The sequence below is a fragment of the Halichoerus grypus genome, chromosome 1 (genome assembly GCF_964656455.1).
Source record: "Halichoerus grypus chromosome 1, mHalGry1.hap1.1, whole genome shotgun sequence".
NCBI classification, from domain to species: domain Eukaryota; kingdom Metazoa; phylum Chordata; class Mammalia; order Carnivora; family Phocidae; genus Halichoerus; species Halichoerus grypus.
Genome location: NC_135712.1, coordinates 28,235,712 through 28,253,021, shown reverse-complemented (window position 1 = coordinate 28,253,021; position 17,310 = coordinate 28,235,712). Strand labels below are relative to the sequence as shown.

The window sequence follows — 17,310 nt, the reverse complement described above, 5'->3', positions numbered from 1 at the left end:
AAAGAAAACAAAACAAAAACAAGGAATCTTTGTATTTGAAGGGGTCTTATAAGAGGTGGTCAGAGTTCAAAACTAAGCACAAGCCCTCACTCAACTTTGATGAAAAGCCAAAAAACCCATTTTTTTTCTAAATTGCAACATGAAAACACACACATACAAATATACGACAACAAAGATACATGTTTCTAATCACTTCCCATTCTCCTACTTCCTGAACAGAGCTGCAGGGACAATGATGAGTTCTTCTGAGGCTGGATGCTGCTCTGTATTTTGCACCTGCTCCTGAGGTGAGCCAGCCTGGCAAGAAGAGAAAGTAGGACCGATTCCGAAGTGTTAGTCCTTAGCCAATCACTAAAGTCGCAGACCCTCAGGGTGAGCTGGAGCCCCAGATGCACGTTAGATGTTCATCTCTGCGTTAAAAAAAGATTTTGTGAAAATAGCGGCTGGTCCTGAGCCCAGCAAACATGGAGAGCAAGAATGATAAGTTATCCATTTCTAGCGACTTTATAAATATAGGACTTGCTTACCACAGACTGCTGACCTTGAATTCCCTTCTTATGAGTATGTTTGCAATTCTGAAAGTGGCCTCACAAGGCTGGAGGACTACTCACAGGGTGGCTATTAATAAACAGTGCTCTAAAAGTTACAGTAGTCCAAAGCGTGCAGACAGGTGTTTCATTTCAATACAGTCATGAACAGCCGAAGAGGTCAGGTGCTTAACATCCATGGCTTTGTCTGAACGTGGTGGGGTATGTGTGCATGTCCCTGTGAGCGCACATACTCGTGTCCACATGCACAACCCATGCACACATACTTTGAAAGTACTCATTTCGATGTGCATTTTGTAGTAAGCAACGCTCATTTAAGAGTATGGTACAACCGAAACCAAGACTTGGTTTCCAAAGTCATTCTCATTTTCCTATGTTTTCAGCAATGTCAATGATGATGCCGAATAAAATAATGTTAGACCAATGTATTTTTGTTTATGATGTTAAGGAGATCAAGACTGGTTGTCTTGTGGGAAACAACATTCAGATTGCCTATTTAGACTGAGTTTATCTCAAAATGTAGGAAAAATAATACAAACTCAGTTTACCTCCTAAAGAAAGTTGGTCAATAGCATCTTCATACATAGAGAGTGGTTTTTCAATATTTATAAAGCAGTTGCCTGAATCGTACATGTCTCATAATCAAATAGAGACAGAGGACCAAACACTTTGACATAATGCAAACAATAGCAGTAAGGATAAATTGATGAGTTTTGTTTTTCATCCCGAGTTCATGTCTGGATTTATAACATTGCCTTCCATTTTATTTTTCATTTCTTTTGTCTCTGTTTTTTCCTCTTCTTTCTCCTGCCCACCATTGCCTCTCAGTCCTATTATGTAATTAAATTATAACGTGAAGAGCATCTTCAAGAAATTATATCCTATGGCCTTTCTTAAGGTAATTCAAACTTTTCCTTGGCCAAAAAAGAATTATATGCTAAATTTATGTATGTTCCCAGAGACAGGGAGAAACTATTTTTTCTCTGTCCCCTTCATGAGACATTTAAACGAGTGGGTAACAGGTGCTACATGCCAGGAACACACTGTACCCTGAATATTTTTGTAAGAAGCTGTTCACTCTGGGGAAAGCATTTCATTTCTAAGTCCTAGCGAACACCACCTGTGCTTGGTCAGTCACTGGCGGGATGGATACACCCTTGGTGATGAATAGGGATTTTATTGGACTGTGGATAGAATTGTTTTTTCAAATACTTGGTGGAGGGGGGGCTGATAAATTACACCTACCACGTTGGATAACCACTGCATGTCCTTTGGGACACGATATCACACATGCACTTTGAACAGCAGGAACAATGCAAGATTGAACAGTGTGCTAAACTAGTGTCTTATTCTCATCTGAAAAAAACAGTCTTCTTTTACTCTTATGAAATATAAAAGTGGGCTGTGCCGAAATGATGATACTCATGTAGGAAAAGAAAATAAAATTTGAGATAGAAAGAAGGAAATATTGTTTAACAGGATCAAGGGGGCAAACCTACATGTTTCTTGCATTAACCTCAGAATTAGAAGATAACATCTCATGGACTTGGCTTAATAAAGGCAATTTACACAGCACTATGGATAAGAAAAGAGCCCCAGAGACAATATTTGTAAGCCATAAATTACTAATACATATGTACTTATGATGAATAAGTTATTTTGCAATATGATGAGCATGATCTTGCTTTAAAAAGAAAAATAAAATCCAGGTTTCTGAAGGAGGATTAACTCCATCAGCCCCTTCGGATATATACTTTTTCTTAAGTCATTTTCATTGTCTTAGGTTTTAAGTATGCTAATGGTTAAAACTAATATGCTCATCCATAGACAGAATTATCGTAACTCCCCCAGGCCGAGGTGGACTGTGATTTATGCTGGTACTTGATGAATTTCCTAAGCCTGGCAAGGCCCTGTTCTCCTGCTCCACACTCTCATCCTCCCACCACCCTAGGTATGTGAATCGCTCTCCAGCTCCAAAAAGCATGATTCTGGGTTTATCAATTTTGAGATCAAATTATTTTGCAAGAATAACTCTACTGAACTCCACCTGTGATTTAGTGCTCTCTGTATCTACATGCTAGCTTTAAAAAAAAATTATTCCAGATGAGCACCGCACAAATTTTGACTTGGAAATTATTGGGGAAAACTTGATGGTATGGGGGAGTTTCTTTTAGTGACAGCGGGTTCATACGTAATACCAGTGGTTGCTGAGATCTAAAACCAGAACACCCCAGGCCTGACCGCAATATTATTTCAGCTTATATTTTAAGATGTGTATTTCCAGTAGCCTAGAGTATATTTCTACTTAAATGTTTCATCGTATCTAACATTACATCCTTCTCCCTCTTTACTTAGACCTGTTTTCTTGCTTACGTATTCCACTTTGTCAAGGATGTTTTTATCCTTCTAGTTTTCAGGGCAAGAGGCCAGGAATATGGATATCATCTTTGCTGCTTCTCGCCAACATTCTCTATGTCTCACCTTCTATTAAGCCTCACATTCTCATCTTTTTCAAAGATTAACTTGGATGTACTCCCCGTGTGCGTGCAGTTAGCTTCTAAGCTCCACTGGGCTTTCAAAGTCCACCAGCTGTCCACCTCCAATCCCCAGCACACATTCTCTGCTTTCAAGGGGCCTCTCTTCACTCTCATTACACTTTATGAAGGCTTATCCTGCTTCTGGAGCTTTCTTTATTCTTTTCTTCTTGCCTGAAATGTCCTCCTGGTTCCCAGATCTGACCATTTCGTTTTTTCTTCTTTTTTCTTCTTTTTAAGAGAAAGCTTGTGTTTAATGGGAAGTCTTAGTACACTCTAACACCAGGCACAGCCTGAAGTCGAGGCAGCGGGGATGGGTAAGTGACTACCCTGGAGCCTTACATGGCGAAGAGGATGAGGAAGGCCCCCATCAAACAGAAGGGCCCCATGGCCTCAGACAGGGCAAAGCCCAGGATGGCGTAGAAGAGCTGCTGCTTGAGAGATGGGTTCCAGGCAGAGCCAACGATCAAGCTGCCAAACACTGTTCCAATGCCAGGCCCTGAACCAGCCACACCAACTGTGGGAGCCCCAGCACCAATAAACTTGGCTGCTGTGTCAATGTCCCAGGAGACAACACTGGTCTGGGTTTTGGGCCCCCTGGAGTGGGGAGCACCTGTAGGGTGGCTGTTTAGGTGGGATCTCTGGTCTACTCAAGAGGGCGGCAGACACAGGCCTCATTAGATCCCTGGTACGATGGCGGATCAGAGCTGGAGGCGTGAGTGGAGCCCTGGTGACCTGCACCTTCTGGGTCTGCACTCCCACCACCCCACTGCCCCTGCTCCCACCCTGGAGCTTGCCTGGCTCAAGGTGACTCTGACAACTTCCTTTTGTTATCAATTCCTTTTCGACTCAACCTAAACACTGTGGTTTAATCACTTAAATGCCCTTTTACCAGCACCCTCAATTTCTTTCTTATTTTGTCTTTTTTTTAGGCATAATCCACCCCAACCACCCCCATGGCAATATGCAACCAAAGATTAATTTACCCATTCTTTTTCTTTATAATCATTCTTTCTCTTTACTAGTTGTCCTTGGTGCTGAACATTGACATTCATGGAAATGGGGCTGAAGAGTACAACCACACCTTTACTCTAAGCCGGCGGGCCCTCCAGACCACTGGGTAATTATTTCTCTTGTATCTGGTTACAGTTCTTTTATATTTCTTGTTGTTATTGTGCAGATTTTTTACATCCCTCTTCATACTGCTCATTCCATTTGCATCTCTCTGACCCCTAGCAGTTGACTCTGCTTGATTCTTCAAACAAAAGAGTGACTGTTACAAACAGCTCCCCTTTCTCCCTGGCACCCTGGCCTGACCATGGAATCCATCCTTATCCATCTTCCCTCCTGTCTCAGAGCAAGGTACCCCTTTGCCCTCTCTCTCTGACGTTCTTCCCCATACTCTAGGATCTTGGTCATCTTTTTGTAGACATTCTACATTTCTTTTTCTTTTTCTTTTTTTCCCTGAGTCCTTCCTCCAGAGTATATTGATGTGTTCAAGTCTCCCTCACCCTCAAAAATGTTTTATCTTATTTCTACAATCTGGCTTCCTCTCTCATTACCCTACTGAGATTGTTCTCTCTCTAGCCACAAATGACCTTCTAATGGCCAAATCACATTTTGTTCTCACATTACTGGATTTTTTTTCTGTAGAAGCTGATGCTTGATATTATGTCTCCCATGGATTCTAGGTACTATTGTCTCTTGGTTTCTATTGAGGTACTGGCCTTCTTCCTTTCCCTTTGCCCCACCCATTGCATTGTAGGGTTTGTTTCCTCAATGTAAGGGGTACTCTCCTTGACACCCATTTATTTTCTTTAGAATCCCATCTTTATCCCAAATTGTATCTTATATTCCAAACGGTGTTTCCATATGCAGCTGATTTCCCAATCTGTATATCCAGGCCTCTCCCCATGTCATTCCCTTCAGTCCATTAGAACTTTGTCTTAAAAAAAAATTTTTTTTTTGCCTCATATCATTACCCCATTTAAATATCCCTGGTGTCTACAGGATTAAGGTCAAACTCAAGTGGGGTGTAAAGCCCATCAGTATCTGGGCTCTCATCTTCTACTGTATACTATTCTCCAGCCATACGGAAATTCTTACCATAATCTTTCCTTCTGCTGTATTTGTGTAATTAGCTTCTTCCCTTCACCTTAGCTCAAACTCTGAAACAAGTTTCACGACCATGTATAAGACTGTATATCCCAGATCTTGAGAAATACTAAGAGCTGACTTTTTTGAGATTATTTTGTTGGTGTCCTGGGGCAAGGCCATGCCCTAACACTAGGCATCCTAGTGTGAGAGGATTTGGGTGAATGTGGTTTATTGGGGAGAAACTGGAAAGGACACAGGAAAAGCAGGATTTGTGAACAGGAAAAGCTGAGCAAAGAAAGGTATGATTTCAAGTGAAGTGCAAGCCTGGACTTGATCCTGTGGGTAAATGCACCTCAGACACTGTCCTTCCTGGAGGCAAGGGATCTGGAATTATGTCTACTTACAGCAGCAACCAGTCATTGGCTGCATGCTGGATGAAAGTGGTAGCACTGAGGACTTGTAAATTCCAGATACTTCCAGTTCTGCTGCCATAACCAAAGAACAGTTGTCTGAGAAAGCTGCAGGTGCAGGTGGTTAGGAGTAGAAAGCAGAGCTGTGGATGTACATATAGAACTGGCAACAGAAACATGGAGGAACACAAATAATCTCCAGTATACCTGGTTATAGAGAAGCAGAAAAGGAGCTAATAATCACAGAGCTCGTCCTTTCTGCTGTCGGCAGCAGGAGTAGCAGAAAGAGAAATGGCAGCTTTTGGAACAAGTATCTTTTAAGGTTCCTGGACTCCAGTATGTGTAAGGAGGTATGTGTGTGTTGGGGAGGGGGTGCTTCCCACACACAAGATACCAAGCAATTCTTGGACGCTAGAAATGATGTCCAAGAATTTAAGTCAATTCTGACACTATCTACTCAGACATAGCATCAGATTTCACAGGTTAAAAGTTCAGTCCTACAAGACCACCCTCTCTCCCCACATCAAATGCCAGTCACAAGCCCCAGGCTGTTACTTGTGCTTCTGACCAACTGGCTACAGATTGGATGTTCCAGTGACTTCCTCCTTAGGTTCCATTAATTTGCCAGAGTCGTTCACAGAACTCAGGGAAACAAGTTTACCAGTTTATTAAAAGATAGGATACAGAATACAAATCAACAGCCAGGTGAAAAAATACACAAGATGAGGTCCTGAACAAAGGGTCTTCTATCTTCTGGAGCTTGGGAACCCCAAGAGTGGAAGCTCTCCGAAAAAGAAAATGAAAAAAAAAAAAAGACCAAAAAACTGAACTCTTGGGTATTTATGGAGGCTTCATTATATAGTCAGGATTGACTAAGTCATTAGTCATTGACTGATTCAACTTCTAACTCTTCTTTCCTCCCGGGGGGTTGGGGGGTTGGGGATGATGGAAAGTTCCAACCCTCTAATCATATAGTTAGTACTCCTCACAACGAGCCCCCCACCTTGGGTGGGGTCTGAAAGTCACCTTCATTTGTAACAAGACCCCCATTTCACCTTTATGACTCTGAAATGTTTTCAGTAACTGTGGCTGAAGACCAAATATACCTGAGAAATATATTTTTTGGTCACCAGATTACCATTATAAATATAATGGTCATAAATCATTATATTGCAAACCATCTTCTGGAAGGTAGCAAAGTCTCCTGGCCACTTGTGGCCATGCTTAGTCCCCCTAACAAGTGAGGGGATGTATAGGACCTTGACTCCTTGGTCCCAAATAGAGGAAGTGCTGTGTTCACTGACAGGCCAGTGTGCTCAACAGAACAGAGACTTTCTGAATGTCATTAGCAGCAGAGCAAGAGCACTGGGACAAAATGAGCAGGTCTGAGATGAATGCCCCTGCAGAGTCATTTCAAAATGCATGCAGAACATTATCATGGGAAACTCAAAAATACTAAGATATGGGAAAGACACTTTGAGAGACATCAGTCAGTAGAATCTCTGAAACCAGTTAAAGTTTAGGCTACATTCTTTTAAAGTCCTGGTGACAGACTAGGATCACTGGGCTTTAAACCGCCAACAGCTGTGGGTAGTTAATCCACCAATGAGCCAGGAGATGGAGCAGTAATAACTCATCTTCTCCTTGGGCTTTAAGACCCAGGAACAATGTCCCAATTTGAATGAACTCTTTCCTATCTTCCCCTAGCCTCAGTTTCTCCCTCCCCCTTGCATAAAGAGCATTCAGCTACTTTTTTTTAAAAAAAGATTTATTTATTTATTTCAGTGAGAGAGAGAGAGAAAGAGAGAACATGAAGGGGGGAGGGGCAGAGGAAGAGGGAGAGAGAAACTCTAGCAGACTCTGAGCTGAGCAGGGAGCCAGATACGGGACTTGATCTCATGACCCTGAGATCAGACCTAAGCCCAAACCAAGAGTCAGATTCTTAACTGTACCACGCAGGCGCCCCTCAGCTACTTTTATCACAAAATTTGCTGCACCCTACTGTGGCGGTCTGTGTCTGTCTGACCCAATACATTCCTTCAGGAAAGGACCTATTACTCATTTCTGATCCCCAATATTTAGCAGAATATGTGGCAAATATTACAGTCTTAATAAATGTTAGTTGAGTGTGTAAAGTATCTAAACCCATGTTTTTCATCCTTTTGGGTGGCAAAAAAATCAATAAGGGCCTGATGCAAGCTATGAAACTTCTTCCCATAAAAATGCACACAAATAGAGAATTTTGTATACACTAACCTGGAAGAAATGTTTCAAACAGAAAAGAAAAATTAACAGGTACTAGGGGAACCCATGTCCTTCGAACTCAAGACCAATAGTAGAGATCCTCCACAATTTTTGAAATCCTGGTATGTTCTCTTACAGTAAACCAATGGAAAACTTAAAATCAGTGCAAGCATTAAAGATTTAGGAGCTCGCTCCTAGATTACATGCACAAGCTACTTTGAAGGAAGTTGATAGGAATTGCAATTAGTGTGAAGTGAAGCATTGATGGGAGCCAAGCAAGAAAACAGAAGAGAAGGAAATGAACAGAACTTTTAATGAACAGAGAAAACAGGCAGAACAGGCACACTTGACACTGAAAATGAATAGTAGGGGGTGACAGTATTTTCCCTCAGTTTTATGTCACACTCTAGGCCACCATTTGACTATTGAATGAGTCATATCTAAGATACATTAGCAGATGGAGGCAAAACCTCCTTCTTTATAGATTCAATCTTTTCCATGTGCCCCTGGGAGCCCCACATCCCCATTTCACTCCTCTAGGCTTAAAATGTTTTTACTTTCTAGATACTAGCTGCAGAGCCAATGAGATTGACATCATTTATCTAAGTAAGGAAATAACTTCCAATATTTGTGTTCAATGCATTCATATTGAATTTTTGAGTCATCGGGTGCTCTGTTGTGTTTCTATCTTTGATTAAAGTGTAATGAGATATTTTGCATATGTTAAGTTCTGGCAAATAATTATCGATTAGGTGATTGATTGAAAGCAGATTTAATGAAAGAGGTATCAATTTATATACTTTCTTTTTCTTTCTTTCTTTCTTTTTTTAAAGAATTTATTTATTTATTTGACAGAGCGAGAGAGCACAGCAGGGGGAGCAGGAGAAGGAAAGGGAGAAGCAGGCTCCCCACTGAGCAGGGAGCCTGATGCGGGGCTCGATCCTATGACTCTGGGATCATGACCTGAGCCAAAGGCAGACACTTAACCATCTGAGCCACCCAGGTGCCCCTATACTTTATTTCTACTTTTGAGGTATCTTAAGTCTTATTATCTCTTTTATTTTTCTCAACAGATCACCCTGTAGTTTCCCTCTGCAATCTGAGATTTTAACCTGCAGTTTAAGATGAACCCTCAGCTAAATGCTTGAGGGGTAATTAGATACCAGATAGAAGCAAATTTCAGTAAACAATTATTTAAAAGTAAATTGAAAATATAAGCTACCAAATAATAACCATACTTCTCCTGGCCACAGAAACTTATTCCTTCTGTTTCACCATGTCCCTAAAATTTCTAAATGTATGGAAAGAGTTGAAAGTAAAAAATATTCAGATGGGCAATAAAAATAGGTTTGGAAGTTTCATTAAACTCATCCATAAGGATGAATTGAATCAAAATCAATTTCTTACTAACAATTGTCATTTAATTGTTGTTAATGTGCTTTTTCATATATATTTGTTTGAAGTATAATAAAATTTTAAATTTCTGATTGTTTATGATAAAGTAGTACATTTCCTTGATTTAAGGACTCAAATGTTTCTGAAATTGGGATGCATTTCACCATCTATATGGATGCGTAAATGTGAAAGTTGTATTTAAATTGATGGTGTATTGTTGAGTTGATGAAATCTTAGAATGGAGGAGATGTGGTAAAATAAGACTGTTTAGTCTTCCAAAAACATTTCTCAGAGATGGGTACCTTTAACTGATAGTCCACGGCTTCTACGCTCTCGATCCACTTTCCTCTTTCATCTCCCATCAGAAGTAATTGGGGCACCTGGGTGGCTCTGTCAGTTAAGCATCTGTCTTCGGCTCAGGTCATGATCCTAGGGTCCTGGGATTGAGCCCCACATCAAGCTCTCTGCTCAGCAGGAATCCTGCTTCTCCCGCTCCCTCTGCCCCTCCCCACTGCTCATGCTCTCTCTCTCTCCATCAAATAAATAAATAAAATCTTAAAAAAAAAGAAAAGAAAAAGAACTAATTTATTCAGGAAACAATTAAGCAAGGCTTTCTGAGAATGGGTTAAGAATGAGATATATTTGGCTTTCTAATCCTGTAAGAAACACATGCATTATCAATGAATCAATGCTAGGAGATGTTCCTTTGTCACTGATTTATAAATTTGCTTTAGGAATCCACCTTCACACCTGGCAATGTTGCCAAATGGAGTCAGAAGGAAGCACTCAAATAAAACTGAAAACTTTCAAACAAGATCAAGACCAGAGAGCTTTGTTTTACCACCTGGTCACACTTTCCCCCCAAACATAAATCTATTTGTGTTAGAATTGGCCAAAGGGTTTGTCTCATTAAACTGTATTCAAGGGAAAGTATTTTATCAGTGATGAAAAATAAAATGTTATGTCAAAGTTACTTAAAAGGTGATGGGTGGATTGAAAGTCATTTCATGAAACAATGTGAAAAATGAAAAAGCTCTCTTTGATCCTAGTTCATAATTGAAGGTTATTTCCATTTCCTAGGTAGTTATTTTGGCAATTAAATCAACTCAAAAGTTTTATCTCTAAAAAAATTAATTGTATGTTGAAAAAGTGAATTGGGATAATGTACTCTGTAAAGGTTAAAAGAGGTTATTCCAAATGTTATTTCAGTAACATTAGATTTGTTATCATATGCAGAGAAGTTTAAGGTATTAAAAAAGTATAAGATGCTAAAAATGTTCTCTGTATGGAAAAAATACTTTTTAGTTTTATTAGTAACAATTGTTCTGAGTGAATAAATTTATTACTCCAAACTGCTAATTTAAATTGGTGTTTGTGAGGGTGATACTAGTCTATGCTGCTATGTATTACATTGCTTATAAATCTCTCTTGATTTATAAATTCCTCAGGGTACTGATATTTCATATTTTTAATGCTTTACTGAAGTATAGCTGACATAAAATAAATTGCATATATTTAAAATTCACCAATTGATAAATTGTGCCACAACGTGATGATGCTCTGTTCACTTTTTTCCCAGTCTTTTTTTGTCTCTCTCTGCTTCATTTTGAATAGTTTCTATTGCTGTGTCTCCAAGTTCACTAGTCTTTTCTTCTGTAGCATCTAATCTGCAGTAAAACCAACCAGTTTATTTTTCATCTCACACATTGTAGTTTTCTAGAGAACATCTCTAGACATTCACTTTGGGTCTTTTTAAAATATTTTTTTGCCCTCACTTAACGTTTTGAACTATGGAATACAATCCTAATTGTTTAAATACCTGTGTAAGTTAATTCTAACATCTTTATCAGTTCTGGGTCAGTTCAATTCAATTCATTATGGATTGTATTTTCCTGCTTCTTTCTGTGCTAATCATCTTTGATTGGTTGCAGACATTTTGGATTTTATCTTATATGATACTGGTTATTTTTGTATTCCTATAAATGTTCTTGAGTTTTGTGCTGGGGCATATTTCAGTTCCTTGGAAGTGGCTTGACTTTGTCAGGTCTTGCTTTTAAGAATTGTTAGGTGGAACCAGAATGATGTTTACTAGGACTAATTATTCCCCACTAGTGAGGAAAGTGTTCTATGAGCTACCCAGTACCCTGTGAATTATGAGGTTTCCCAGTATGGCTGATGGGGAGATGTGCCAATCCAGGCCCCATGTGAGCACCAGACGCCATTCTAGATGATTTTTCCCAGCCTCAGGTAGCTTCCTCGCATGCCTGTGCTGATCAATACTATGCTGAATGCAACTTTAGAGGAACCCTCTGCAGACTTCTGTTTTTTTTCTTGATACATCTCTATCCTCTCTGGTCCTATGGCTAGTGAACTTGGGCTGCCTTGGTCCCTCCAGACTTTATCCCTCTGCCAGGTTCCTCCTGGGTCCCCTCCCCTATTCTGCAGCCTGAGAACTCTCCCAAAGCAGCATGCTAGGGCCTATTGTGGGGCTCACCTCTCCAGGATCACTTCCTTTGTTTCCTGATGTCCAGGGTCTTAGAAACCATTGTCAATTCAAATATTTTGTCCCCTTCTTCTTCTCCTTTGGTTGTTTTGGGTAGGAGAGTGAATTCAGTCCTTGTTATTTCATCTTAGCCAGGGATAGACATCTACATGTCCATATCACACATACACATACATACACACACACACACACACACACGTATATATGAATTCATATATATATGAATGACTTACTATGTTTTAATCCAAGCAAATATCAACTATCTGGAATTTTTAGGGGAAAGTACTATTATAGACTTTCTAATCCTGTAGGAAATATTATCATGTATTATCTGGTCTTGATAATGTTCAAAAGTTTTGTTTGAATGTTTCAGTATGACTCCATGCAGCAATATTGCAAAGCATGAAGGTGGTTTACTATATTATGATATATAAAATCACTACTTTTTGTCTGTGCCAAGCCCCTATCCCAGTTTATGATGGGATAAAAATTGGTGTATTATTTTGACCAGAAGAACTGTAGTGATTTTGAAATTTTTTCAGAGTTTCTTTCCTATCCTCTCAATCACCTTTTTGTTCAATTCTCTTCTTCAAAGGTATTGAGTCTCCTTTATAATAATTTGTTATAGCTATAAAGGAGAATTTGTTAAACCTTGCCCATTTTAGGACACAGTTTCATGGGTCATCAACAGACTTTTTCTAAGAATGTAAGGACTACTGGAAGGGAAAAAAAAAACGTTATTGAAAATAAATTGGAAAACATTTCAGTTATTTTAGAAATGGGCTCTTTATGTAAATCATTTCCCTCTGCCACATACAAAAGATATCTTTAATAAGGTTCTTGTTCTTGAGAATCACTGTTAAAGAATACAAAAAGTATTCTTTCCCAAAAGTGGTTAAGTGTGGCTTCTAGGGTTTGATAATAAAAGCAGGACTATTCATGCATAATAGAATCAGACTTTTTTTTTTTTTTTTTTTAAGCATGCCTTCCTTTGCTATTCTGGACAGGTGTTTCCATAGTGCAATTTAAACTACAAAAATGGCTCATAATTGCCAACACCTAATTTAACATTCTGAAGCTAATCATAAAACAACCTCCCCTTTCACAGGAAAGACAAAGTCTCAGCTGGGCTTTAAATCCTGATTATATGACAAGGTTCCAATTGAAATTTTAGCTATCAACCAAGTGACCTTCAATGACCACAAGCTGGGAAGCTTGGTAACTAATCTAAACACATCTCTAGGCAAAACCCCCACCTCAGCGTTAGTTTCCAGACTCTTGCATTATTCACTTCATGAAAAAAGCAGAATATGAAAAGCAAATGATTGTGGCAACCTTCAACCCTCAATTCTTGAAAGGCCAACGGCAAGCTGTGAAAATATTCCCATAACCCTACTTCCTGTGTGGGAGCTTAGACCACTGATAAAATGTTTATATTGTCAGCCCACGTGTAGCAGTCAGTAATTCCTTCTGCTTTTAAGAAAGTGTTATTTGAAAAAAAAAAAATATTGCTCATATGAAAATAAAAGAAATCCTGCATTCATAGCTACTTGCAGATCATAAAGTCATGCTTAATTTTTTACTTCCCATGATCCTTTTCAGCAACTTTCAATTCAAGAGCAGCTTAACTATTAATCATTTTATGTAAAGTTTTCCTTCTCTTCATAACAAAGTTCTCCCATAATAAAATGTTATCTTTATAAGAATTTTTTTCCAACCACATTAAAAAAACAAAATCCTGGCATAGTGGCCTATGATGCTGCTGGACAAGAAATATTTCACTCCTATCTTTAAGTAAGATTGGTAAGCCCATTGGCTCTTAATTGTTAAACCATAAATTTCTTGAAGGTGATCCATTTTTTAAACCAAGTTTGTATTCTCCACAGTGACCAGTGGGCTGCTTTGAACAAAGCTAGCACCTATTAAACATTTGTTGAATGAATGCTGGGCTTTACCAAAATAATGAAAGAACGAATTGATTTTCTCTATGGCTACAGTGATTATGTCCCTGAGGGTTTTTTTCCCCCTGATTTATAACTTTATGTCTATAAAATTTTGCCAAAGGCATATGATTAAATCACACTTAATTATATATTTAACAAGGTGTCTATCCTTAAATTGAATTCGATTTTGAATTCAATTGCTTCTATATTGAACTCAATAGCACTTTGTAAAACAAAACAGGAAATACCTCAAAAAATCTGTATAAAGTAAAGCAGTACATCTATAAGTTTTATTTGGGTACATTCAACTTTTTCTAATATAGATTTCGGCTGACTCATGTAAAAAGACTTATACAATAGTTTTATTAGAAGAAAGAAGGTTAAGAATAAAAGAAGACACAGATATGCCAACCACAAAGGCCAACACAGTGGGTATGATCGTACGTAAAAGTTGTCTGTATGTTTCTTGGCAGCCAAGCCAAAAAAAAAGAAAGAAAGAGAGAGAGAGAGAGTGAAGAAGAAGAAGAAGAAGAAGAAGAAGAAGAAGAAGAAGAAGAAGAAGATACCCAATGGGTTACATAACTCACTAAGAGAAAAGAAGAAAATTTACTACTTTCTCAAAGAAGGTACATTTTTTTCATGGTACTAAACTCAGATCAAGTTCTCATGTGGGTCTTAGGTAGGGAACATTGAGTAATTTAATGGACAATGTCCTTATACCAATTTCACAGCAAATACAGAAATGGGCCTCATGTGGCTCTTTCTTGTAAAGGCCTTCAGTACAAGTCGAAGGCATAATATTAAAACACCAGGGAGGAAGACAGTTCTGGGAGGGACATAGCGAATGAGGTACCAGTGTGTATTCAATCCTGATCCAAAGGTAGAACTTAGAATGCTGGTAGTTGTAAAATACTTAAACTGGTTCTTGGCTGAACTTTCATATTTGTTAGGAGCTGGAAGCAGCAGATTCTTCAAGATAACCCTCAAGTGAGGGTTTTGAGGTTTTGATGTTTATGGTTAAGAATAGGCTAGTAAGATTTAGAATCTATACGAGGAAATGAAAGGTCAATATATAATAAAAAAATTCAAAACCTGAACCAGTGTTGTGGTCTGAATCTCCTCACTCCACAAGATGGTGGAATATGAAGGGGTTACCCAATATGACAAACTTCTTAGTCTTTTTCATCATTCTAATGGCAGGGTCAAGTTAAACTGTTTTCACTAGGATTTGGGATAAATTCCCAAAGATTTGTTCCGTAAGTCAACAATCTCTTTAAAATCTCAACTTGAGATTTCAAAACGCATACACATTATTATTCCATAAAGTAACTGTATTTGTTTTAATATGAAAATAATGACAGCATCAAATGCTGATGAAGATGTGGAGCAATGGGACTCTTGTTCATGGCTGGTGGGAACATAAAATGGTACAGCCATTTTGGAAGACAGTTTGGAATTTACTAATATAATTAAACATATTCTTACCATGTAAACCAGCAATCACACTTCTTGATATTTACCCCAAAGGAGTTGAAAAGTTGTGTCCACACAAAAAGTTCCACATGGATATTTACAGCAGCTTTATTCATAATTGCCAAAACTTGGAAACATCCAAGATGTTCTTCAGTAGGTGAAAAGGTAAATGAGCCATGGTACATCCAGACAATGGAATGTGATTTGGCATTAAAAACAAATGAGCAATCAAACCATGAAAAGACATGAAGGAATCCTAAATGCATATTACTATACGAAAGAAGCCAAGGACTGTATACTGTATGATTCCAACTACATGATTATTCTGGAAAAAAAACAACAACAACTATGGAAACAGTAATAAAATTAGTGGTTGCTAGGGGTTGAGGAGAGAGAGGGATGATTAGGATTTTTAGGGTACTAAAACCGCTCTTTATGATACTGTAATAGTGGATACATTTGCCCAAACTCGTAGAATGTGCAACACCAAGAGTGAACCCTAATATTAACTATGGACTTTGGGTGATAATGATGGGTTTATTTATTTACTTATTTATTCTTAAAGCTTTCATTAATTTATTTTAGAGAGAGAGAGAATTTGTGGTAGTGCGGGGGACCCTCCCTCACAGGGAGAGGGAAAGAATCTCAAGCTGACTCCCTGCAGAGCACAGACCCTGATGTGGGGCTCGATCCCACAACCCTGAGACCATGACCTGAGCCCAAATCAAGAGTCAGATGTTCAATCGACTGAGACACCCAGGTGCCCTGAGAATGATGTGTTTAAACGTAGATTCATCAGCTGTGACAAAAGTACCACCTTGGTGGGGGATGTTGATAATAGGGGAGGCTATGTTTGTGTGAAGACCAGGGATATATGGGAAATTTCTGTATTTTCCATTCGAATTTGCTGTGAACCTAAAGCTGTTCTAAAAAATAAAGTATATTTTAGGAACTGTGTTAAATAAACTGTAAGAAGATAAGCCTTGTTTATAGACTAGCTTCGAGCACTGCCTGGCCCACTTCTCCAAAGGTAAACCTAATCCAGTTTGAGTAGCACAGCCAGAGACCAACAGGTAAAGTTGTAGCCTGAAAAATTGTCAATGTATGCTTCCACCCATCCACTCCAGTCCTAAGTGAAACTGGTTAGTGTTATTGTAGAGAGCTGAATTCTGAGTATCACGGTCTCCCAGAGGGTTTGCAGGAAATATCAGTAGAGAATAACTTAAACAGTTGACCTTCTAAGGGGACTTGAATGAGTCCCATAGCTTGACTGTCCACAAAGAGAAGGAGATTCCCCTTTTTTCAGATACGATACTGAGTCCCTCTTCCTGATAATAGGTGAGTCACTCAGAGTTTCGCCTTTTGGGGTCAAAATATAGAAGAACTTCTGTGGTGAATTCTGCCATTTAAAACTAATAAAACAATAACAAACACTTATATAGCTCTGGGAATGTGTAGGTTTTATATGCATTAACTCATTTCATCCTCATGGTCACCTATGATGTGGGTACTCTCCGTTTCACAAAGGTAGAATTTAAGGCCCAGAAAATAAATAAATCGCCGATGGTCACACAGCTAGTAAGTGGATGAGCAGGGATCTGAACCAGTCAGCTTGATTTCAGAGTCTTTCTTTTAATGTATATGCTAAGCTGATTTGAGATTATTCTATTTAAAATCTTTTGGTTCTATAATCTTGAGTTACTTCAAGCCTCCATGTGGCCTAGAACTATCTCTGTAAATGTATCTGGGCCAAAGCTGTCTCAGGGTCAGACTGTGGAGATGCGGCCATTCTTGATCTCCTTCAGCACTCTATTTTACTCTCTCCATTACAGTGACTTTCTCCAGAGTTCATGGATTTTTTTTTTCCCCACGACAACTTTACCTCAGGCATATGGCATCATGTCCTCTGAGACATGTCTTGATAACTTTGTTCCTTTTACTCCTACTTCTAACCAGCTCAGTCACTCAGGGCTTTCCAGTATATATTCTGAGAGGAAATCTTGGACGAGCTCCTTTTTTATCTCAGGCCACGCCACAGTCTCTAGCCAGCCTAGTGGTCGATGCCCTGACCTGGTCTTGTGAGCAGTGGCTGGGAGAACCGGCAGTCAGTGTATGGAAAGCAGGACTATTCAAGGAGCAGTGATGCAGGAGAGGTGTTTCCCT

At 39.0% G+C, this 17,310-nt stretch overlaps 1 pseudogene; it reads right to left on the bottom strand.

Annotated features, from left to right (window-relative positions):
- Nucleotides 1–3,420: 3,420 nt before the first annotated feature.
- LOC118535988 (ATP synthase F(0) complex subunit C1, mitochondrial pseudogene) overlaps nt 3,421–17,310 on the bottom strand; it is a 30,234-nt pseudogene continuing 16,344 nt past the window's right edge.